Raw genomic sequence first — 24,109 nt, 5'->3', positions numbered from 1 at the left:
CATTTTTACCAGGACCCTTGTGCAATGATGCACTGTTTTTAGGAGGTTCCTGACTAGCTCGGATAACTCCCTGGCTTTCTCTTCCGGGAGAAACACCTTTTTCTGGACTGTGTCCAGAATCATCCCTAGGCACAGCAGACGTGTCGTCGGGATCAGCTGCGATTTTGGAATATTTAGAATCCACCCGTGCTGTTGTAGCAGTATCCGAGATAGTGCTACTCCGACCTCCAACTGTTCCCTGGACTATGCCCTTATCAGGAGATCGTCCAAGTAAGGGATAATTAAGACGCCTTTTCTTCGAAGAAGAATCATCATTTCGGCCATTACCTTGGTAAAGACCCGGGGTGCCGTGGACAATCCAAACGGCAGCGTCTAAAACTGATAGTGACAGTTCTGCACCACGAACCTGAGGTACCCTTAGTGAGAAGGGCAAATTTGGGACATAGAGGTAAGCATCCCTGATGTCCCCGGACACTATATAGTCCCCTTCTTCCTGGTTCGTTATCACTGCTCTGAGTGACTCCATCTTGATTTGAACCTTTGTAAGTGTTCAAAAATTTTTTTAGAATAAGTCTCACCTAGCCTTCTGGCTTCAGTACCACAATATAGTGTGGAATAATACCCCTTTTCCTTGTAGTAGGAGGGGTAATTTAATTATCACCTGCTGGGAATACAGCTTGTGAATTTTTTCCCATACTGCCTCCTTGTCGGAGGGAGACCTTGGTAAAGCAGACTTCAGGAGCCTGCGAAGAGGAAACGTCTCTACATTCCAATCTGTACCCCTGGGATACTACTTGTAGGATCCAGGGGTCCTGTACGGTCTCAGCGCCATGCTGAGAACTTGTCAGAAGCGGTGGAGCGCTTCTGTTCCTGGGAATGGGCTGCCTGCTGCAGTCTTCTTCCCTTTCCTCTATCCCTGGGCAGATATGATCTTATAGGGACGAAAAGACTGAGGTTGAAAAGACGGTGTCTTTTTCTGCAGAGATGTGACTTAGGGTAAAAACGGTGGATTTTCCAGCAGTTGCCGTGGCCACCAGGTCCGATGGACCGACCCCAAAAAACTCCTCTTCCTTTATACGGCAATACACCTTTTTTGCCGTTTGGAATCTGCATCACCTGACCACTGTCGTGTCCATAACATCTTCTGGCAGATATGGACATCGCATTTACTCTTGATGCCAGAGTGCAAATATCCCTCTGTGCATCTCGCATATATAGAAATGCATCCTTTAAATGCTCTATAGTCAATAAAATACTGTCCCTGTCAAGGGTATCAATATTTTTAGTCAGGGAATCCGACCAAGCCACCCCAGCTCTGCACATCCAGGCTGAGGCGATCGCTGGTCGCAGTATAACACCAGTATGTGTGTATATACTTTTTATGATATTTTCCAGCCTCCTGTCAGCTGGTCCTTGAGGACGGCCCTATCTATAGACGGTACCGCCACTTGTTTTGATAAGCGTGTGAGCGCCTTATCCACCCTAAGGGGTGTTTCCCAACGCGCCCTAACTTCTGGCGGGAAAGGGTATACCGCCCATAATTTTCTATCGGGGGGAACCCACGCATCATCACACACTTTATTTAATTTATCTGATTCAGGAAAAACTACTGTAGTTTTTTCACATCCCACATAATACCCTCTTTTGTGGTACTTGTAGTATCAGAAATATGTAACACCTCCTTCATTGCCCTTAACGTGTGGCCCTAATAAGGAATACGTTTGTTTATTTACCGTCGACACTGGATTCAGTGTCCCTGTCTGTGTCTGTGTCGACCGACTAAAGTAAACGGGCGTTTTAAAACCCCTGACGGTGTTTTTGAGACGTCTGGACCGGTACTAATTGTTTGTCGGCCGTCTCATGTCGTCAACCGACCTTGCAGCGTGTTGACATTATCACGTAATTCCCTAAATAAGCCATCCATTCCGGTGTCGACTCCCTAGAGAGTGACATCACCATTACAGGCAATTGCTCCGCCTCCTCACCAACATCGTCCTCATACATGTCGACACACACGTACCGACACACAGCACACACACAGGGAATGCTCTGATAGAGGACAGGACCCACTAGCCCTTTGGAGAGACAGAGGGAGAGTTTGCCAGCACACACCAAAAACGCTATAATTATATAGGGACAACCTTATATAAGTGTTTTCCCTTATAGCATCTGTTTTATATATTTCTAACGCCAAATTAGTGCCCCCCCTCTCTGTTTTAACCCTGTTTCTGTAGTGCAGTGCAGGGGAGAGCCTGGGAGCCTTCCCTCCAGCCTTTCTGTGAGGGAAAATGGCGCTGTGTGCTGAGGAGATAGGCCCCGCCCCTTTTTCGGCGGCCTCGTCTCCCGCTTTTAATGGATTCTGGCAGGGGTTAAATATCTCCATATAGCCTCCGGAGGCTATATGTGAGGTATTTTTAGCCAAAATAGGTTTTCATTTGCCTCCCAGGGCGCCCCCCTCCCAGCGCCCTGCACCCTCAGTGACTGCCGTGTGAAGTGTGCTGAGAGGAAAATGGCGCACAGCTGCAGTGCTGTGCGCTACCTTTAGAAGACTGAGGAGTCTTCTGCCGCCGATTCTGGACCTCTTCTTACTTCAGCATCTGCAAGGGGGCCGGCGGCAAGGCTCCGGTGACCATCCAGGCTGTACCTGTGATCGTCCCTCTGGAGCTGATGTCCAGTAGCCAAGAAGCCAATCCATCCTGCACGCAGGTGAGTTCACTTCCTCTCCCCTAAGTCCCTCGTTGCAGTGATCCTGTTGCCAGCAGGACTCACTGTAAAATAAAAAACCTAAGCTAAACTTTTCTAAGCAGCTCTTTAGGAGAGCCACCTAGATTGCACCCTTCTCGGCCGGGCACAAAAATCTAACTGGCTTGGAGGAGGGTCATAGGGGGAGGAGCCAGTGCACACCACCTGATCCTAAAGCTTTACTTTTTGTGCCCTGTCTCCTGCGGAGCCGCTATTCCCCATGGTCCTTTCAGGAACCCCAGCATCCACTAGGACGATAGAGAAAGTAGGGTGATTTTATATCTGAACTGTTCTATATACAATAAGGTTATATTGGGCAATACTATAGCTGGCTATTATAATATGTTTTTATATAGTGTGGCAGATGCACAATTAGCTTAGTGATATCATTCAGGTGCTTGAAAGGGAAGGGTATTTCTAAGCAAGAAAAAAAGGCATTTTGTTTCCCCCAGCACACTGAATGATAACAGTAACTAGATGTAAATCCCACATGATATTAGAATTCAGAGATCTTCGTTACACATATTTGCGCAAATGTATGAATAAGCCCCAAAGCCTCATCAAGGCGTCTCTGTATATTTGGGGTCCCTAGCGCTATATCTAGGTGCAGGGTGTGGCACCCCAAAACACCAGCATAAGCCAGAAAGCTCAGGGCAGAATACCAGTGAAAAAACTATAGTGTTAATAAATTAGTGTTAGGAAGCCGAAGCTATAGAGAAAGTGATACAAAAATTAGATGTTATTAATATGGAGAAATAGTGTTAAAGAAATTTGTGTGTGAAAAGTGTCAATAGAAGGTATGCCACACTTAAGCCATCCAGCTCAGCCAGTCCAGAGGCACCACACCTCACACCTCTATTCCTCTAATCTGGGTCTATTATAATATGTTATCAGAAACAATAATCACAGTAAATCATCTGTAAACCCTTTACCTATAGCTGTATTTAATGTACTGTGCGCCTAATTCAGCGTGGATCGTAGATATGCGAAAAATCGCACGTCTACGATCCATTACACTGACATGCGGGAGGACGCCGAGCACAGGACAAGTCCGCCCCGTAGGCCGGGCCCTGCAACCTCCCCCCCCCCGCACACATGCGAAAGCATCGCTCGGAGGCGATGCTTTCGCATGTTTAGGGTAGCCCTACGCAGCCGCCGCGGCCCGCCCCACAAACGGTCCAGACAAAGCCCCCCACAACAACACCCCTTTAACTCCAAGTTGAAGCCCCCTCCAGCCCCGCAAACGCCTCTTCTTGTCAATCCGGCAGAGGCGTTCGCACAAGTGAGATGCCGCGTGCACACTTCACAGGGCCTCAGTATGGGAGCAGCAGCGTTGCATGCTGAATTAGGCCCTGCATGCGGTATAGGGCCCACGGGTCTGTTGGAGAATAAGTGATGAATTCTCTAGAGCGCCAGTTCTGCAGTTCAGACACTGGGCCTGATTTTGAGTCACATGCACAGCATCATATGTGGAAATAAGCCTGTTAGCCACTTCAAGGGCGGGGCCTGGCTGACCCATCATTAGGACCCACCATGGTAAAAATGCAGCGTTTCACAGGTGCGTGGTCAGGGGGCGTGGGCTCACATGTGGCAAACTGCCTAGCTTAGCCCCGCCTGCTCCATATGTCACCGACGTTTATGGTGCTTTTCTCCGTATCCTACCTGCTTTGCTAGGAAGCGGGTTGGATGCAGGAGGGGTGACTACTCCTCTGGGGGTGTGGGGGGCTATCCAAAGAATCAGGAGTCTCACTCAACTTTTAGGAGAGTAGGCAAGTATGGCTCAACTACATCAGCACTGCGTGCAGACTGTGACTCAGAGTCAGGCCCACATAAGAGTTGGCGTAAGAGCAGCAGTGTGATTTCAGTGTGATACATCTGGAGATGCTAAACTTTCTATCAGATGTGTCATGTGTGCAGATCACTTGATAACTATAATAATAATAATACTACTACTAATAATACTAATCATCATCATCATCATCATCATCATCGTCAATAAATAGAGAATCTGAGATGTAGATTTGGCAAAAAAATGTATTAATGTATATATATGCAGTATTTATTTAAGGGAAAGTACTGTATGGCAAAGAGAGGATGACCAAAATCAGCACACTCTGCAATAACTACCAATAACATACATTGCTGGTAGATACCATGGCCCTCATTCCGAGTTGTTCGCTCGCTAGCTGCTTTTAGCAGCATTGCACACGCTAGACCGCCGCCCTCTGGGAGTGTATCTTAGCTTAGCAGAATTGCGAACGAAAGATTAACAGAATTGCGAATAGAAATTTCTTAGCAGTTTCTGAGTAGCTCCAGACCTACTCACAGATTGCGATCAGCTCAGGCCGTTTCATTCCTGGTTTGACGTCACAAACACGCCCTGCGTTCGGCTAGCCACTCCCCCGTTTCTCCAGACACTCCCGCGTTTTTTCCTGGCATGCCTGCGTTTTTCCGCACACTCCCATAAAACGGCCAGTCTCCGCCCAGAAACACCCTCTTCCTGTCAATTCACACTACGATCACCAGAACGATGAAAAAACTTTGTAACGCCGTGAGTAAAATACCACACTTTTGAGCAGATTTACTTGGCGCAGGCACACTGCGAACATTGCGCATGCACAGTTTGCGACTAATCGCTCCGTAGCGGAAAAAAATAACGAGCGAACAACTCGGAATCACCCCCCATGATAGGAATGTGGTCAAAATCCCAGGAGTCTAGATGCGGGAAGGGGGTAGTTAGGACTAGGCTGCGAGAGGGGAGGTTGAGGGTTAGGCTGCAGCATAGCCAGATTAAGGGGGGAATCACAGGATATACTGTACCCCAGGACCCCCTTTGTCAGGGGGCCCCCCATCCAGAGCACACTGACATCACTAGCTTTCTCTCTTAAGCAGCAACAGAGCCAGGCAGCCAGAATGTGATCAGGAAAGTATGCAGTGGAGGTAGAGACACAGGAGTATCAGGTGTCATGAGCTACCTATGGAGCTTTCGGACAGAGGAGAGTTAGGAGGGCGGCGAGAGCTGTGAGTGATACAGGAATCCCAGCTTCACCTCCTCCCCGACTGGGTGTCTGGGTCCTGTATAACCTGTTGTCTATTGAGGGTCTAGAGAGAGACACACACACACACACACACACACACACACACACACACACACACACACACACACAGTCCTCCTGAGTCCTGTCCCAATGTGTAAGTAGTACAGAGGCTGCTGCTATTCTTGCATGTGATACAATAAATTGTAGATTTTATTTTTCTATGCGTATTATAAGGTTAAATTGTCTTTGTCCCACTACAATACATTTTATAAAATAGTTGTCTCTCAATTAGATGGAGCGATAAACAGTACCCAGCCATTATTAAACTATTAGTTTAAATCTAATATACACCATTGGTTTAAAATTAATATACACAATCCATACCTCCCAGCATGACCCATTCCAGGAGGGACAAATGTTTTCTACCTGGACTTCCATCTTAATTCATCATTGCAATCACCTGTCTTGAAACACCTTTCTTATCAATGAAATAGTTCAACATCGGTCACACCTATCATATATTAAGAGGGAAGTCCAGGTAGAGAGCATTTTGTCCCTCCTGGAATGGGTCATATTGGGAGCTATGCACAATCTAATATACACCCCTCCTTCCACCAGGGCCCCCCTGTCTTAAGTGCCCCAGGCCCTCCAAGGCTTAATTCGGCCCTGAGCTGCAGGAGGAGGAGGCTAGGGTTAGGCTGCAGGATGGGGAGGTCAAAATCCCAGGAGCCGGGATGCGGGAAAGGGTTAGTTAAGGATAGACTGCAGGACGTGAGGGTTAGGGTTAGGCTGAGGGAGGGGTGGGTTAGGGTTAGGCTGTGGGAGGGGAAGGTAAGGGACAAGCTCAGGGAGGGTGAGGTTAGGGTTAGGCTGCGGGAGGTGAGGGTTAGGGTTAGGCAGCAGAAGGGGATGGTTGGGGTTAGGCAGCGGAAGGGGATGGTTAGGGTTAGGCTGTGGGAGGGGAAGGGTAGGGTTAGGCTGCAGGAAGGGGAGGTTAGGGTTAGGCTCCTGGAGATTAAGGTTAAAGTTAGGCAGCGGGATGGTTAGGGTTAGGCTGCGGGAGGGGTAGGTTAGAGTTAGGGTACAGGAGGGGGAGGTGAGTGTTAGGCTTCAGGATGGGACGGTTATGGTTAGGCTGAGGAGGGGAAGGTAAGGGACAGGCTGAGGGAGGGTGAGGTTAGGGTTAGGCAGCGGAAGGGGATGGTTAGGGTTAGGCTGCGGGAGGGTGAGGTTAGGGTTAGGCTGCAGGGAGGGGGAGGTTAGTGTTAGGCTGCGGGAGGGTGAGGTTAGGGTTAGGCTGCGGAAGGGTGAGGTTAGGGTTAGGCTGCGGGAGGGGCGGGATAGGGTTAGGCAGCGGAAGGGGATGGTTAGGGTTAAGCTGCGGGAGGGTGAGGTTAGGGTTAGGCTGCTGGAGGTTAAGGTTAAAGTTAGGCAGTAGGATGATTAGAGTTGGGCTGCGGGAGGGGTAGGTTAGAGTTAGGGTGCAGGTGAGGGTTAGGCTGTGGGAGGGGAAGGTTAGAGTTAGGGTGCAGGTGAGGGTTAGGATGTGGGAGGGGTAGGTTAGAGTTAGGGTGCAGGTGAGGGTTAGGATGTGGGAGGGGTAGGTTAGAGTTAGGGTGCAGGTGAGGGTTAGGCTGTGGGAGGGGTAGGTGAGAGTTAGGGTGCAGGTGAGGGTTAGGATGTGGGAGGGGTAGGTTAGAGTTAGGGTGCAGGTGAGGGTTAGGCTGTGGGAGGGGTAGGTTAGAGTTAGGGTGCAGGTGAGGGTTAGGCTGTGGGAGGGGTAGGTTAGAGTTAGGGTGCAGGTGAGGGTTAGGATGTGGGAGGGGTAGGTTAGAGTTAGGGTGCAGGTGAGGGTTAGGCTGTGGGAGGGGTAGGTTAGAGTTAGGGTGCAGGTGAGGGTTAGGCTGTGGGAGGGGATGGTTAGTGTTAGGCTGTGGGAGGGGTGAGTTATGGTAAAAATACCTACCATAATGTGCCACTCAGACTTCTAAATTGATTTCCCACCCATTTTGGTGATGGCACAGCCCTGGTTAGGGTGCTACAGCCAACAAACGCGTTAACAAAGAAAGTGCACCCAAACTAAATAATTGCACCCTGACTGGTGACTTACCATTCTTTACTGCTGCAAAAAAATAACCAATGATAATCCACCAAGCAACTAAACAGGGCGGGAAAACTGGAACAAACATATGGTACTTGCTCACAGCAAGGGGTGGATTGGCTATAGGTCTAACAGGGTAGGTACCCGGTGGGCTGGCGTATCCCCGAGACCTGTTTTGTTTGCTGACATGTGCCCCCCCCCCCATATGACATACAGCCCCCCGCACTCAGTACATATATTGTCCCCATCCATTCTGTTATTCCATCTCTGCAGTACAGCGACTCTGCCATCCAGTGATGCCGCCATGCCTACACCGTATGTTATACCTCTTGTGCTGCCCATGCCGGGCCACTTCTATGAAATTTTCCAGTGCCCAAACCTTTAAATAAACGAAACCAAAGATACACACCTGCAGTGCCAGGGACTGGTTATAGCCAGTGATCGGCACTCATTCTAGATCTCCAACCTAGTGGTTTAATCCACATCTTAATTATGGCCATCATTCAGTTTCTCATACTCTGTATAAAACCTTGGAGAGAGATAAAGTATAGACAAAATACCAACCAATCAGCTTCAAACTGCCATTTTGCAGACTGTTGGAGAGATGTATCAAGAGATAAAGTGGAGAAAGATAAACTACCAACCAATCATATATGTTGCCCTTTTAAATACGTGGCACACAGCAAAAACATCACAGCTAACTGTTCCCACGAACTTGTTCAGGCACAGGCGAGATTAGAACATGCCTCTTGTGCTTAAGACGATAATACAAGGTAAATAGACATTGGATCTCTCCAAATTGAGCAATTTATGATTTACTGTACTTCCTTATAATGAGGGGTTCCTCGTGAGGGCGTTCCGGTGACTTTTACAATGTCCACACATAACACAAGTATAAAAAGAAGAAGGTTATTTCAACATATTTCCATAGTCTTAATAAACTCAGGTAACTACAGTGATAACTAGAACTCAGTTTGATGAATTGACAAAGGGCTTAGGGGTCATTCTGACCCGATCGCTCGCTGCGGTTTGTCGCAGTGCAGCTATCGGGTCGGAACTGCACGTGCGCCGGCGCATGGCAGCCATTGTTGCCTAGCGATTGCCTCTGAGACACAATATAACCCACCCAAATCTAACTCTCTCTGCACGTTATATCTGCTTACCCCCCCCCCCCCCCCCCCACCCCCATGCAGATGGTTTTGCCCATCTGCTAACAAGCTTGCTGCTACAATCTGATCTGAACTAGGGGGGTAATTCAGACCTGATCGCAGCAGCAAACTTGTTAGCAGTTGGGCAAAACCATATGCACTGCAGGTGGGGCAGATATAACATGTGCAGAGAGAGTTAGATTTGGGTGGGTTATATTGTTTCTGTGCAGGGTAAATACTGGCTGCTTTATTTTTACACTGCAATTTAGATTTCAGTTTGAACATACACCCCACCCAAATCTAACTCTTTCTGCACATGTTACATCTGCCCGACCCCTGCAGTGCACATGGGTAGTCATTCCGAGTTGTTCGCTCGTTGCCGATTTTCGCAACGGAGCGATTAAGGCAAAAATGCGCATGCGCACGCAGTGCGCATGCGCTAAGTATTTTAGCACAAAACTTAGTAGATTTACTCACGGCAGAACGAAGAATTTTCATCGTTGAAGTAATCGGAGTGTGATTGACAGGAAGTGGGTGTTTCTGGGCGGAAACTGACCGCTTTCTGGGAGTGTGCGGAAAAACGCAGGCATGCCAGGATAAAACGCAGGAGTGTCTGGAGAAACGGGGGAGTGGCTGGCCGAACGCAGGGCGTGTTTGTGACGTCAAACCAGGAACGAAATGGGCTGAGCTGATCACAGTGTAGGAGTAAGTCTGGAGCTACTCAGAAACTGCTAAAAATTATTTAATCGCAATTCTGCTAATCTTTCGTTCGCTATTCTGCTAAGCTAAGATACACTCCCAGAGGGCGGCGGCCTAGTGTGTGCAATGCTGCTAAAATCTGCTAGCGAGCGAACAACTCGGAACGAGGGCCATGGGGGGTAATTCCGAGTTGTTCGCACGCAAGCTGCTTTTAGCAGCTTTGCACACGCTAAGCCGCCGCCCTCTGGGAGTGAATCTTAGCATAGTAAAATTGCGAACGAAAGATTCTCAAAATTGCGATTACACACCTCTTAGAAGTTTCTGAGTAGCTTCAAACTTACTCGGCATCTGCGATCAGTTCAGTGCTTGTCGTTCCTGGTTTGACGTCACAAACACACCCAGCGTTCGCCCAGACACTCCTCCATTTCTCCAGCCACTCCCGCGTTTTTCCCAGAAACGGTAGCGTTTTTTCACACACTCCCTTAAAACGGCCAGTTTCCGCCCAGAAACACCCACTTCCTGTCAATCACATTACGATCACCAGAACGAAGAAAAAAACGTGAGTAAAATTCCTAACTGCATAGCAAATTTACTTGGCGCAGTCGCACTGCGGACATTGCGCATGCGCATTCGTGACTAATCGCTCCGTTGCGGAAAAAAAATAACGAGCGAACAACTCGGAATGACCCCCATGGTTTTGTCCAAGTGCTAATAAATTTGCTGCTGCGATCAGGTCTGAATTAGGCCCAAACTACAGATTTCTCTCATAGGGGGTAATTCCAAGTTAATCGCAGCAGGAAATTTTTTAGCAGTTGGGCAAAACCATATGCACTACAGGGGGGGCAGATATAACATGTGCAGAGAGAGTTAGATTTGGGTGGGTTATATTGTTTCTGTGCAGGGTAAATACTGGCTGCTTTATTTTTACACTGCAATTTAGATTGCAGATTGAACACACCACACCCAAATCTAACTCTCTCTCTGCACATGTTATATCTGCCTCCCCTGCAGTGCACATGGTTTTGGCCAACTGCTAAAAAATTTCCTGCTGCGATCAACTTGGAATTACCCCCATAGAACGTGCAAAAGCCATGGAAACCTGCATTATCTTCATAAGGGATCTCGCAGTGCATGTACTGTAAAATAAATATATCTCTTTTGAGTTTTTCATATCATTTTCCAAGCATTAAAAATGCATTACAAAATTAGCCATGCTTAACCCTATAGGGCCCCTACGGGCATTAGGGCTTTCACATATTTGTCAGAGATATCAAAATCTTACACAAATATTCTTAAACTATCATCACCCGTTACATTTTTTTTTTAATGGACACAATTAAAATGATAAAACATATATCATGAAAACCAGGTCTCTGCTCAGTCACACTGACCCTTTCAGTGCAGGACGCCCAAGCAGAAAGTACGACAGTGGGCAGCAGATCCTCTCTGAGCAGTCAAGCAAACAGTGTGCACCGAAGAGACAGGGGCAGATGGGACAAAATGGAAGGCAGCAAGTGAGGCGCCAGACTCCCAGCAGCCAGATTAACAATGGGGCAGCCATTTGTAAGTAAGCCCAAACGTGAATCCAAGCGTGCCTGGGATCCCTGGCAGACCTAATAAGCTTTGGCGGGTGGGCAGGATTGGGCAGCCCGGAAATGGCTGCTAGGCCACATACAACTGATTATGGGCGGGATGCATGATTCCTCGCATCAGATGCATATTGGCGTTTACTAAAGCAGAATGCAAGAATATATCAGCAAAGGACAGCTCTATATATCAGCCGGGCAAAAATCTCTTGCATGCCCAAAAAATTGCATCAAGTCCATTATGTGCCTTGAGCATACATCCCAACTCTCACGATTTTTGCGTGACAGTCCCGTTTCTTTGGGACTGTCCCGCTGTCCCACCTGCAGGCTGTAGTGTCCCGCGGTGGTGGGGAAGGGGGGCAGTTAGGAGGCTCTATCACTCGCTGCTCTGCTAAGCTAAGCACGGGGAGACGGAGAGGGGGCATGTCAGCAGCTCATAGAGCGCCTCAGTGACTAAAATGGGTGTGTGGCTCGTGATCACGGCACTCCTGCAAAGCCACGCCCCCTTTTCTGAAGCCACGTCTCTTTCCCCGGCAGGGCGCGGAAAGTCCCTCTTCAATTAAACATAAAGTTGGGAGGTATGCCTTGAGTCCTGTCAGAGAAACAGCGCTATATAAATAAAATTATTATTATTATTATTATAATTATTATACACTCACAACACCAGGGTCGGCAGGGAGCGGTGGAGCTGCAGGCCGCTCCTGTATGCGGCTCCTGTATGCGGACCGGCAGCTCGGCTCTCCATCATCAACGGCAGCAGGGAGAGGCAGCGTGGTGTGAAGTAACGACATCTCAGCAAGGACCGGACCAAGTGACTGGGAAAATCGGGGAGGGGGGAGGTTTTGGGTTGCTGTAGCCTTGTAATTGTTTAATTTGAGGGCACATTTTTTTTTAGCTGCATTTTTAGTCACTGCAACCCCATATATTTTGTGCCCTTGATTTTAGGCGCCCCCCTGAACTTCAGGGCCCCGTACGAGTGTCCCCTTTGACACCCCCCTGTCGCCGGGTCTGAAGACACCAGCATTCGTGGGGTGCAGATTGGGTGTGTCAGGCATTGGGAAAAGATGCGCAGATTATAAGTGTTAATTGCTGATTGCAGATTTGCATAAAAAAATAAAAATAACAAGATTTTATTTAGTTGGCCAGGGTGAGATAATACAAAATAAATATAATATAAGTAAAGAGAACATTTATAAAGGGAAACCCCTGTTTTGCGGGACGGTGTACAATCTATTTCTTCCCACAAATGGAATTGGGTTTTGACATTTAAATTGGTAGGCATTGTGTACTTGTGGAATAAAATATTAAGAGTCATACTTCCACCAATTCAATAAGAAGCATCAAACACATTAGTAAAACATTGTATATATATATAATATAGGATGTAATTCAGACCTGATCGCAGCAGCAAATTTGTAGCAGTTGGTCAAAACCATGTGCACTGCAGGGGGGGGGGCTAATTGAGACCTGATCGCTTCTGTGCGTTTTCGGGACTGCAAAAAAACCCTAGCGAGCAAACAGTTCTGAATTAGCCCCCATGTGCAGTGCAGGTGGGGCAGATGTAACATGTGCAGAGAGTTAGATTTGGGTGGGGTGTGTTCAAACTGAAATCTTAATTGCAGTGTAAAAATAAAGCAGCCAGTATTTACCCTGCACAAAAACAATATAACCCGCCAGTGGCAAATGCAGGATTTCTAGAGGGGGGTTTCCAAATGCAGTCCATTAGTGTAAACATTGGTCTTTTTATACATTGGATACTGTATGGAAAACATTATTAATATTTAACACTATAGATGGTCTATTGTTTAGGCTGTAATAAACATTTTAATAATATAAATAAGTGGTCAGAAAAAGGTTAAACATACCATAATAAATAAATAAATAAATACACAAACATTATAGAACCAATACTGCACTTTCTAAGCACACATTCTCCCACCTCATGGTAAGGCTCCTGTCTCTTCTTCCTGGTAGCTACTCTCTGTCCAGTGTACTGATTGAGGACACACACACACACACACACACACACACACACACACACACACACACACACACACACACACACACACACACACACACACACACACACACACACACACACACCCCCCCCCCCCCCCCAAACTCGGTAGAAGAAGCTGCTACCACCGGGCATGTGCAGCAGTTCCACCTGCCAAGAGGAAGGGGGTTTCTGGGCAACTGGAAACCCCCCCTGCATTTGCCTATGCCCACCCAAATCTAACTCTCTCAGCACATGTTACATCGGTCTGCCCCCCCTGCAGTGAACATGGGGGGTCATTCCGGGTTGATCGCACGTAGCAACTTTTTGCTGCTGGTGCGATCAACTAGACGCCGCCTATAGGGGAGTATATTTTAGCTTAGCAGGGCTGCGTTCGCTTGTGCAGCCCTGCTATGCTAAAAAAGTTTTGTGCAGTTGAAGAGTAAGGCTGGATCTACTTACCCTGTGCGACGGATCCAGCGACGTTCCTCCCGGCTTTGACGTCAGACATCCGCCCTCCGTTTGCCTGGACACGCCTGCGTTCGAACGACCACTCCCCGGAAACGGCATCCAATGGTGAGTATCCGCCCCGGAACGCCTCTCCGCTGTCGATCTTCATACGTTTGGCGCTGCGTCTTCTTTTTTTCGCTGTGCACGTCATTGCCCGGCGCATGCACAGTTCCGACCCGTGCGCAACGCAGCGAAGAACCCCTGCGTGCGAACGGGTCGGAATGACCCCCATGGTTTTGCCCATTTACTAACAAATTTGCTGCTGTGATCAGATCTGAATCTGAATTGCTATATTAAAACAAGAGAGACAATGAGCATTTGGTGTTCTTTCTGCACTTATTAAATTAACCTTAATAAAAGTAAAAATATAATTGCTATGATTTCATGCTTCTTTTTTTTTTACCTAAATGAACAGATTATTAGAGACAAACTGCCCCCTCCCTGTATTCTAAAACTTCTATAAGATTCTGATCCCTTGTCAAGGGCCCTACACACTTGCAATCCGCCGCCGAGCTGCCCAACGGCGGATACGGCCGATGGGTGACCCGGCGGCGGGGGGGGGGGGGGGGGGGGGGGGCAGCACCCCCGCCTGCACCCGGCTCCATAGCAGTGCAGGCAGATATGGACAATCTCGCTCATATTGGCCTGCATGCACCAGCGACGGGGCACCAGCGATGAACAAACGCGGGGCCGCGCATCGTTCATCGCTGGTGCCTCCACACTGAAAGATTTGAACGGTATCTCGTTCATTAATGAACGATTTCATTCATATCTTTCAGTATTATCGCCCAGTGTGTAGGGCCAGTGGCGTAACTACTGCCCCCGCAGCCCTCGCGGTGGCTTGGGGGCGAGGGGCTGCGGGGGCGCCGCCACTGATTTAGCGCAGATTGACATGCGGACGAGCGTCCGCATGTTAATCTGCGGTCTCCTCTCCCTCCTTCCCTCCGCTGCTGCCTGCTGTGATGGAGGGACACGGAGGGCACAGCGCGCGCCTCTCCTGTGTCCCTCCTGGGTCTCTGGCGGGTCTAATAAAGGAAGTGCCATTCGTGAGCTCTGATTGGCTCACGAACCAGCACTTCCTTTAACAGACCCGCCGGAGACCCAGAAGAGGCGCGCGCTGTGCCCTCCGTGTCCCTCCATCACAAAACAGGGGGGGAGCGGGGGCACACTGGGGGGGCACAAAGGGGAGGGGGGGCTTATGTGGCACTGGGGGCATATGTGGCACAGGGGGAGGGGGCTTATGTGGCACTGGGGGCATATGAGGCACAGGGGGAGGGGGGCTTATGTGGCACTGGGGGGGTATATGTGTACCTGGCACATGGGGGGAAGGGGGCTGTATTTGGCACTGGGGGCATGTGAGTACCTGGCACTATGGGGGAATATCTGGCACTGGGGGCATATGTGGCACTGGGAGAGCACAGCCCTAGCAACAAGCACTACCCCCTGGCAAAGAGCATGAGACCCAGTGCATGAAACCCCTGGCAACGAGCATGACACCCAGTGCATGAAACCCCTGGCAACGAGCATGACACCCAGTGCATGAAACCCCTGGCAACGAGAAGGTAATTTAAACGTAATTAGAAGCCTTACTGTAGGACTTAATGTGTAATGGGCATTCCGGTGTGTAGCATAATGTATCACGGACATTGCGGTGTGTGTCATAATGTGTCACAGGCATTACGGTGTGTGGCATACTATATCACGGGCATTGTGGTATGTGCTATAATGTCTCAGGCACATTGCAGTGTGGCATAATGAATAACGGGCATTGCAGCGTGTGGCATAGGGTATAACGGGCATTGCGGTATGTGTCACAGGCATTACGGTGTATGGTATACTATATCACGGGCATTCCGGTGTGTGGCATAATGTATCACGGACATTGCGGTGTGTGTCATAATGTGTCACAGGCATTATGGTGTGTAGTATACTATATCACGGGCATTGTGATATGTGGTATAATGTCTCAGGGTCATTGCAGTGTGTGGCATAATGTATCACGGACATTGCGGTGTGTGTCATAATGTGTCAGGCATTACGGTGTGTTGTATACTATATCACGAGCATTGTGGTATGTGGTATAATGTCTCAGGGTCATTGCGGTGTGTGTCATAATGTGTCACAGACATTGTATGTGCTATAATGTATCAGGGGCATTGCAGTGTGTAGCATAATGTATAACGGGCATTGCGATTCCTGTCATAATGTGTCACAGGCATTACGGTGTGAGGCATAATGTGTCGGGGGCATTACGGTGTGAGGCATAATGTGTCGGGGGCATTACGGTGTGTGGCATAATGTGTCGGGGGCATTACGGTGTGTGGCATAATGTGTCGGGGGCATTACGGTGTGTGGCATAATGTGTCGGGGGCATTACGGTGTGTGGCATAATGTGTCGGGGGCATTACGGTGTGTGGCATAATGTGTCGGGGGCATTACGGTGTGTGGCATAATGTGTCGGGGGCATTACGGTGTGTGGCATAATGTGTCATGTACATTTTTGTGTGTGGAATAATGTCTAAGGGCCATTGCAGTATGTGGCATAATGTATAAGGATGTATAAGGAGGAAAAATGACAAATAATGTAAGGGGCATGAATCAGGATTAGTTTTCTTTCCTGTGGTGGCTAACGTCTGGGCGTGCAGGTTGCAAAACTGGGGTATGAGGTAGTCTTTTCCTGCAATACCACGCCCCTTTATGCGAAGCCACGCCCATTTCAACGAAGCCACACACCCTTTTTGCGGCGCACATGTTTATCCCTTTTCTAGTGCCAATTATGGGGGATGGGGGGGCGCCAAATAATTTTTTGGCTTGGGGGAGAAAAATTTCTAGTTACGCCACTGTGTAGGGCCCATTAATCTATCATTGAGGAATAATCACGGATCAGAGGTTTGGAAGTTCCAGATGCGGGGAGGAGGCCGCCTGTTTATAATCTGGTCATTTGCATTTTATATGTTACACATCTATAGACTTATCTAACCAGTCAGGAATTTCCAAAATTTCAGCCTGTCTTTATTTTGCTGCTTGCAGAAAGCTTAGTTTATGTTTCCTCTGTGAGTCACCCGAAATATGGACTTTCACGTTCCCAGAGTGTGTCAGGAAGTAATTTCTTACAACACAATCCACTTAGCAATGCTATACATTAACAGAACAGTACAAGGGTGTTTTTGTATTGTGCAGCCGTTCAGTAATGTCTTAAACTGTATATATCTATCAACATCTTGTGCAATCTCATATATACTGTATGCAAATTATTTTTTTACATTTTTTTTGTTGTTATCAGATTCTAGCTAATTGATGCCTTATATATTTGATTATGCAAAATGCTGAGACATTGGCAGTGTTTGTCTTGGGAAGGCATGTGATTTTGTTTGCAGGATTAGGACTAGAGGGAAACTTGTTTTAGGATCCTCTGCAGCATTAAATATTTCAGGCAGCTGTGGAGAAGCCTCTTTGGTAAATATACTTACTGCATTTACTTTTACGCTTTCAGTTATCCCCCTGGTGATGCAGCGGGATGCGATGCTCACCGTAAATGTAGTCAGTCCAAATGGCCAGGTAAGAACTAGTATACTGGGCGAAACCAGTATACGGGGGCCCCATAGCAACATTTTGAAGCAGCTACCAATGCTTTAGGAGAAACACCTTTTTCTGCATAAGATGTTCCCTTAATGCTCATTAGTAGTTCCAGTAGTTCCGTGCTCATTTTATGCCCCATAGTAATTCCTTAGTTCACAATATGCTAAACACTGACTCCAGTTCAGTTTATGCCACACAGTGCCCACAGATCATATTATGCCACACAGTGCACCCAGATCATATTATACCACACAGTGCCCACAGATCATATTATGCCAAACAGTGCCCCCAGATCATATTATGCCAAACAATGCCCCCAGATCATATTATGCCACACAGTGCACCCAGATCATATTATGCCACACAGTGCACCCAGATCATATTATGCCACATAGTGCACCCAGATCATATTATGCCACATAGTGCACTCAGATCATATTATACCACATAGTGCCCACAGATCATATTATGCCAAACAATGCCCCCAGATCATATTATGCCACACAGTGCACCCAGATCATATTATGCCACACAGTGCACCCAGATCATATTATGCCACATAGTGCACCCAGATCATATTATGCCACATAGTGCCCCCAGATCATATTATGCCACACAGTGCACCCAGATCATATTATACTACACAGTGCACCCAGATCATATTATACTACACAGTGCACCCAGATCATATTATGCCACATAGTGCACCCAGATCATATTATGCCACATAGTACCCACAGATCATATTATGCCAAACAGTGCTCCCAGATCATATTATACCACACAGTGCACCCAGATCATATTATGCCACATAGCGCACCCAGATCATATTATGCCACATAGCGCACCCAGATCATATTATACTACACAGTGCACCCATATCATATTATACCACACAGTGCACCTAGATCATATCATGCCACATAGTGCACCCAGATCATATTATACCACACAGTGCCCCCAGATCATATTATACCCCATAGTAATTCCTTAGTTCACAATATGCTAAACACTGACTCCAGTTCATTTTATGCCGCATAGTGCCCACAGATCATATTATCCCAAACAGTGCCCCCAGATCATATTATGCCACATAGTGCCACCAGATCATATTATGCCACACAGTGCCCACAGATCATATTATGCCCCATAGTAATTCCTTAGTTCACAATATGCTAAACACTAACTCCAGTTCATTTTATGCCACACAGTGCCCACAGATCATATTATCCCAAACAGTGCCCCCAGATCATATTATACCACATAATGCCCCCAGATCATATTATGCCACATAGTGCACCCAGATCATATTATGCCACATAGTGCACCCAGATCATATTATGCCACATAGTGCACCCAGATCGTATTATGCCACATAGTGCACCCAGATCGTATTATGCCACACAGTGCACCCAGATCATATTATACTACACAGTGCACCCAGATCATATTATACCACATAGTGCACCCAGATCATATTATGCCACATAGTGCACCCAGATCATATTATGCCACATAGTGCACCCAGATCATATTATGCCACATAGTGCACCCAGATCGTATTATGCCACACAGTGCACCCAGATCACATTATACTACACAGTGCACCCATATCACATTATACCACACAGTGCACCTAGATCATATTATGCCACATAGTGCACCCAGATCATATTATGCCACATAGCGCACCCAGATCATATTATACCACACAGTGCCCACAGATCATATTATGCCAAACAGTGCACTCAGATCATATTATACCACATAATGCCCCCAGATCATATTATGCCACATAGTGCACCCAGATCATATTATGCCACACAGTGCACCCAGATCATATTATGCCACATAGTGCACCCAGATCGTATTATGCCACATAGTGCACCCAGATCGTATTATGCCACACAGTGCACCCAGATCATATTATACTACACAGTGCACCCAGATCATATTATACCACATAGTGCACCCAGATCATATTATGCCACATAGTGCACCCAGATCATATTATGCCACATAGTGCACCCAGATCGTATTATGCTACACAGTGCCCCCAGATCATATTATACCACATAGTGCACCCAGATCACATTATGCCACATAGTGCACCCAGATCATATTATACTACACAGTGCCCCCAGATCATATTATGCCACATAGTGCCCCCAGATCATATTATGCCAAATAGTGCACCCAGATCATATTATGCCACACAGTGCACCCAGATCATATTATACCACACAGTGCACCCAGATCATATTATGCCACATAGCGCACCCAGATCACATTATGCCACATAGTGCACCCAGATCACATTATGCCACATAGTGCCCCAGATCATATTATGCCACATAGTGCACCCAGATCATATTATGCCAAACAGTGCACCCAGATCATATTATACCACACAGTGCACCCAGACCATATTATACCACACAGTGCACCCAGATCATATTATACTACACAGTGCACCCAGATCATATTATACTACACAGTGCACCCAGATCATATTATACCACACAGTGCACCCAGATCATATTATACCACACAGCGCACCCAGATCATATTATACCACACAGCGCACCCAGATCATATTATGCCACATAGTGCACCCAGATCATATTATGCCACACAGTGCACCCAGATCATGTTATACCACACAGTGCGCCAGATCATATTATGCCACATAGTGCACCCAGATCATATTATGCCACACAGTGCACCCAGATCATATTATACTACACAGTGCACCCAGAACATATTATACCACACAGTGCACCCAGATCATACTATGCCACATAGCGTACCCAGATCATATTATACTACACAGTGCACCCAGATCATATTATACTACACAGTGCACCCAGATCATATTATACCACACAGTGTACACAGATCATATTATACCACACAGTGCACCCAGATCATATTATACTACACAGTGCACCCAGATCATATTATACTACACAGTGCACCCAGATCATATTATACCACACAGTGCACCCAGATCATATTATACTACACAGTGCACCCAGATCATATTATACTACACAGTGCACCCAGATCATATTATACCACACAGTGCACCCAGATCATATTATACTACACAGCGCACCCAGATCATATTATACCACACAGCGCACCCAGATCATATTATACTACACAGTGCACCCAGATCATATTATACCACACAGTGCACCCAGATCATATTATGCCACATAGCGCACCCAGATCATATTATGCCACATAGTGCCCCCAGATCATATTATGCCACTTAGTGCACCCAGATCATATTATGCCACACAGTGCCCCCAGATCATATTATGCCACATAGTGCACCCAGATCATATTATACTACACAGTGCACCCAGATCATATTATACCACACAGTGCACCCAGATCATATTATACCACACAGTGCACCCAGATCATATTATACCACACAGTGCACCCAGATCATATTATACCACACAGTGCCCACAGATCATATTATACCACACAGTGCACCCAGATCATATTATACCACACAGTGCACCCAGATCATATTATACCACACAGTGCACCCAGATCATATTATACCACACAGTGCACCCAGATCATATTATACCACACAGTGCACCCAGATCATATTATACCACACAGTGCCCCCAGATCATATTATGCCACATAGTGCCCCCAGATCATATTATGCCACATATTGCCCCCAGATCATTTTATGCCACATAGTGCCCCAGTTCATATTATGCCACATAGAGTCCCTAGATCATATTATGCCACATATTGCCCCCAGATCATTTTATGCCACATAGTGCCCCAGTTCATATTATGCCACATAGTGCCCCCAGATCATATTATGCCACATAGTGCCCCCAGATCATATTATGCTACATAGTGCCCCCAGATCATATTATGCCACATAGTGCCCCCAGATCATATTATGCCACATAGTGCCCCCAGATCATATTATGCCACATAGTGTACCCAGATCGTATTATGCCGCACAGTGCACCCAGATCATATTATACCACATAGTGCACCCAGATCATATTATGCCACACAGTGCCCCCAGATCATTTTATGCCACATAGTGCCCCAGTTCATATTATGCCACATAGTGCCCCCAATCATATTATGCCACATAGTGCACCCAGATCATATTATGTCACACAGTGCCCCAGATCACATTATGCCACATAGTGCACCCAGATCACATTATGCCACATAGTGCACCCAGTTCATATTATGCCACATAGTGCCCCCAGATCATATTATGCCACATAGTGCCCCCAGATCACATTATGCCACATAGTGCCCACAGATTATATGCCACATAGAGTCCCCAGATAATATTATGCCACAGTAAAATGCTCCAGTTTATATCAAGCCACATTGTAGTGCCCCAGTTCACATTATGCCAGGTTGTTGTGCCCCGCTCCTGCTCTCCACACTGACACCACTGACCAGCGTGAGCTCATGGAATACTGGGAGTTACAGTGTTTTCCTGCAGCATTTGGCATTGCGGGCTGGGTGCAAGGGAAGTAGGGCCGGGGGGTCAGGTCCAATAGCAATGGCACGCCTTACACCTACTCTAGTTATGCCCCTACCAGTATAGTAGCAGAACTGTCAGGATTACGGGCTGTGTTACAGCTGGAATTGTAGCGTAGGTTCCTCAAGAGTCCTGGAGAACTGATTGTGCCTGGATGACTCAGGGATGAGTAATGAAACTTCTCACTGTCACCTTTCATTTACTGGCAGATCCTATAGGTTTTGATATATAGGTGCCAGCGGTGTGATGGAGATCAGGCCACATGATAGATAACTTAAAGTCTGTTTTTTTTCTGCAGGTAGAACATGTTTTAGGATGACACAGGGTTAATGCTGGTATATACAACAGGTACACAGCAGGTGTGTAACCGATCCAGCCAGGAACATATAGGGTAACACAGGTGGTGTGTACATAGAGAACGGTAGTGGCAATATAGTATCCACCGATTGTATATGGCGACAGGAATACGCAGGGTCTCTCTTATGTAATCACACTGCTTAGCCTTCTCCTCCAAATCCGGTCCTAGGTTTCAAACAAACCTAACGCTGCAATTCATTCCAAAGCCAATGGCCCTCATTCCGAGTTGATCGCTAGCTGCCCTTGTTCGCTGTGCAGCGATCATTTAAAAAAATGCCAAAACTGCGCATGCGTTAGCACCGCAATGCGCACACGCGTTGTGCGGGTACAAAGAGCTTTGTTGCTGTGCAATTGTTCTAGCAAAGAATCCATTCGCACAGCCGATCGCAAGGAGATTGACAGGAAGAGGGCATTTCTGGGTGTCAACTGACCGTTTTCTTGGAGTGGTAGGGAAAACGCAGGCGTGTCCAGGCGTTTGCAGGGCGGGTGTCTGACGTCAATTCCAGGACATTCATCGCTGGATTCATCACACAGGATAAGTAACTACAGGACTGGTCTTGTTTTGGCCAAAATGTATTTGCACCGCTCTGCTGCACAGGCGTTCGCACACTTGCAAAGCGAAAATACACTCCCCAGTGGGCGGCGACTATGCGTTTGCACGGCTGCTAAAAGTAGCTAGCGAGCGATCAACTCGGAATGAGGACCAATATCCCTTGTGTGCAACATGATGCAATAAGAGCGGTTATCTGCTGCTGCAACAACTGGCAAAGTTGTCAAAATAGAAGTAACGACAGCGCTACAATAATCCAAACCTTACAGCAAAAGCCTGAAGATTTACATTACTCTCACCTGTTTCAGGGAGTTCTTCATTCTCCTGACTGTTCCAATGTTCTGTATTGTCAGAGATCAGTCACTTCATAGCCCTGACTGCTCCGTAATAACACAGATAGGTGCTTGGTGCGGACTGTAAGACGTTCCATCTTCATGTCACAGGCCCCCATCACAAGGGCTATTTATGGTGACACTGTCTTCCCATCAGGGCTCTAATTACACGTCTGACCTAAAGCAAGACAGTGCCGCCAGCTTGTTTACTGTATCAACTGGGTTCGTTAATACGTGAAAGTCATTTCTTGAAACACAGTAGCATCCAAATTAAGTGGGTAAAAGCTTCTGGCTGTAGGTTTTTTTTTTTGTTAATGAAAAAAAATAAATGACAACAATAAACTGTTTTACACTAGTTATGTTCATAGGTGGTCATTCCGAGTTGTTTGCTCTGTATTTTTTATCGCATCGCAGCGATTTTCCGCTTATTGCGCATGCGCAATGTCCGTACTGCGACTGCGCCAAGTAAATTTGCTATGCTGTTAGGAATTTTACTCACGGCTTTTTCATCGTTCTGGTGATCGTAATGTGATTGACAGGAAGTGGGTGTTACTGGGCGGAAACTGGCCGTTTTATGGGTGTGTGTGAAAAAACGCTACCATTTCAGTGAAAAACGCGGGAGTGGCCGGAGAAACGGAGGAGTGTCTGGGCGAACGCTGGGTGTGTTTGTGACGTCAAACCAGGAATGACAAGCACTGAACTGATCGCAGATGCCGAGTAAGTCTGGAGCTACTCAGAAACTGCTAAGAGAGGTCTAATCGCAATATCGCGAATACGTCGTTCGCAATTTTAAGAAGCTAAGATTCACTCCCAGTAGGCGGCGGCTTAGCGTGAGTAAATCTGCTAAAAGCAGCTTCCGAGCGAACAACTCGGAATGAGGGCCCTAGTTGTAATTAAGCAGTGTTGGTATAGTGCGATGGAT

General features: G+C 47.1%; 1 protein-coding gene across 1 annotated transcript in view; it reads right to left on the bottom strand.

The window, feature by feature from the left end:
• The window catches only part of TNFAIP2 (TNF alpha induced protein 2), a 63,298-nt gene extending 40,001 nt beyond the window's left edge, over window positions 1-23,297 (bottom strand). Inside the window, exon 1 of the mRNA XM_063948506.1 lies at window positions 23,155-23,297. The gene's annotated coding sequence lies outside the window, so the exon portion shown is untranslated. The remainder of the gene's footprint in view (window positions 1-23,154) is intronic.
• Window positions 23,298-24,109: the final 812 nt, after the last annotated feature.

The sequence above is a fragment of the Pseudophryne corroboree genome, chromosome 12, assembly GCF_028390025.1.
Source record: "Pseudophryne corroboree isolate aPseCor3 chromosome 12, aPseCor3.hap2, whole genome shotgun sequence".
Classification (NCBI taxonomy): domain Eukaryota; kingdom Metazoa; phylum Chordata; class Amphibia; order Anura; family Myobatrachidae; genus Pseudophryne; species Pseudophryne corroboree.
This window is presented reverse-complemented; position numbering and strand designations above follow the sequence as displayed.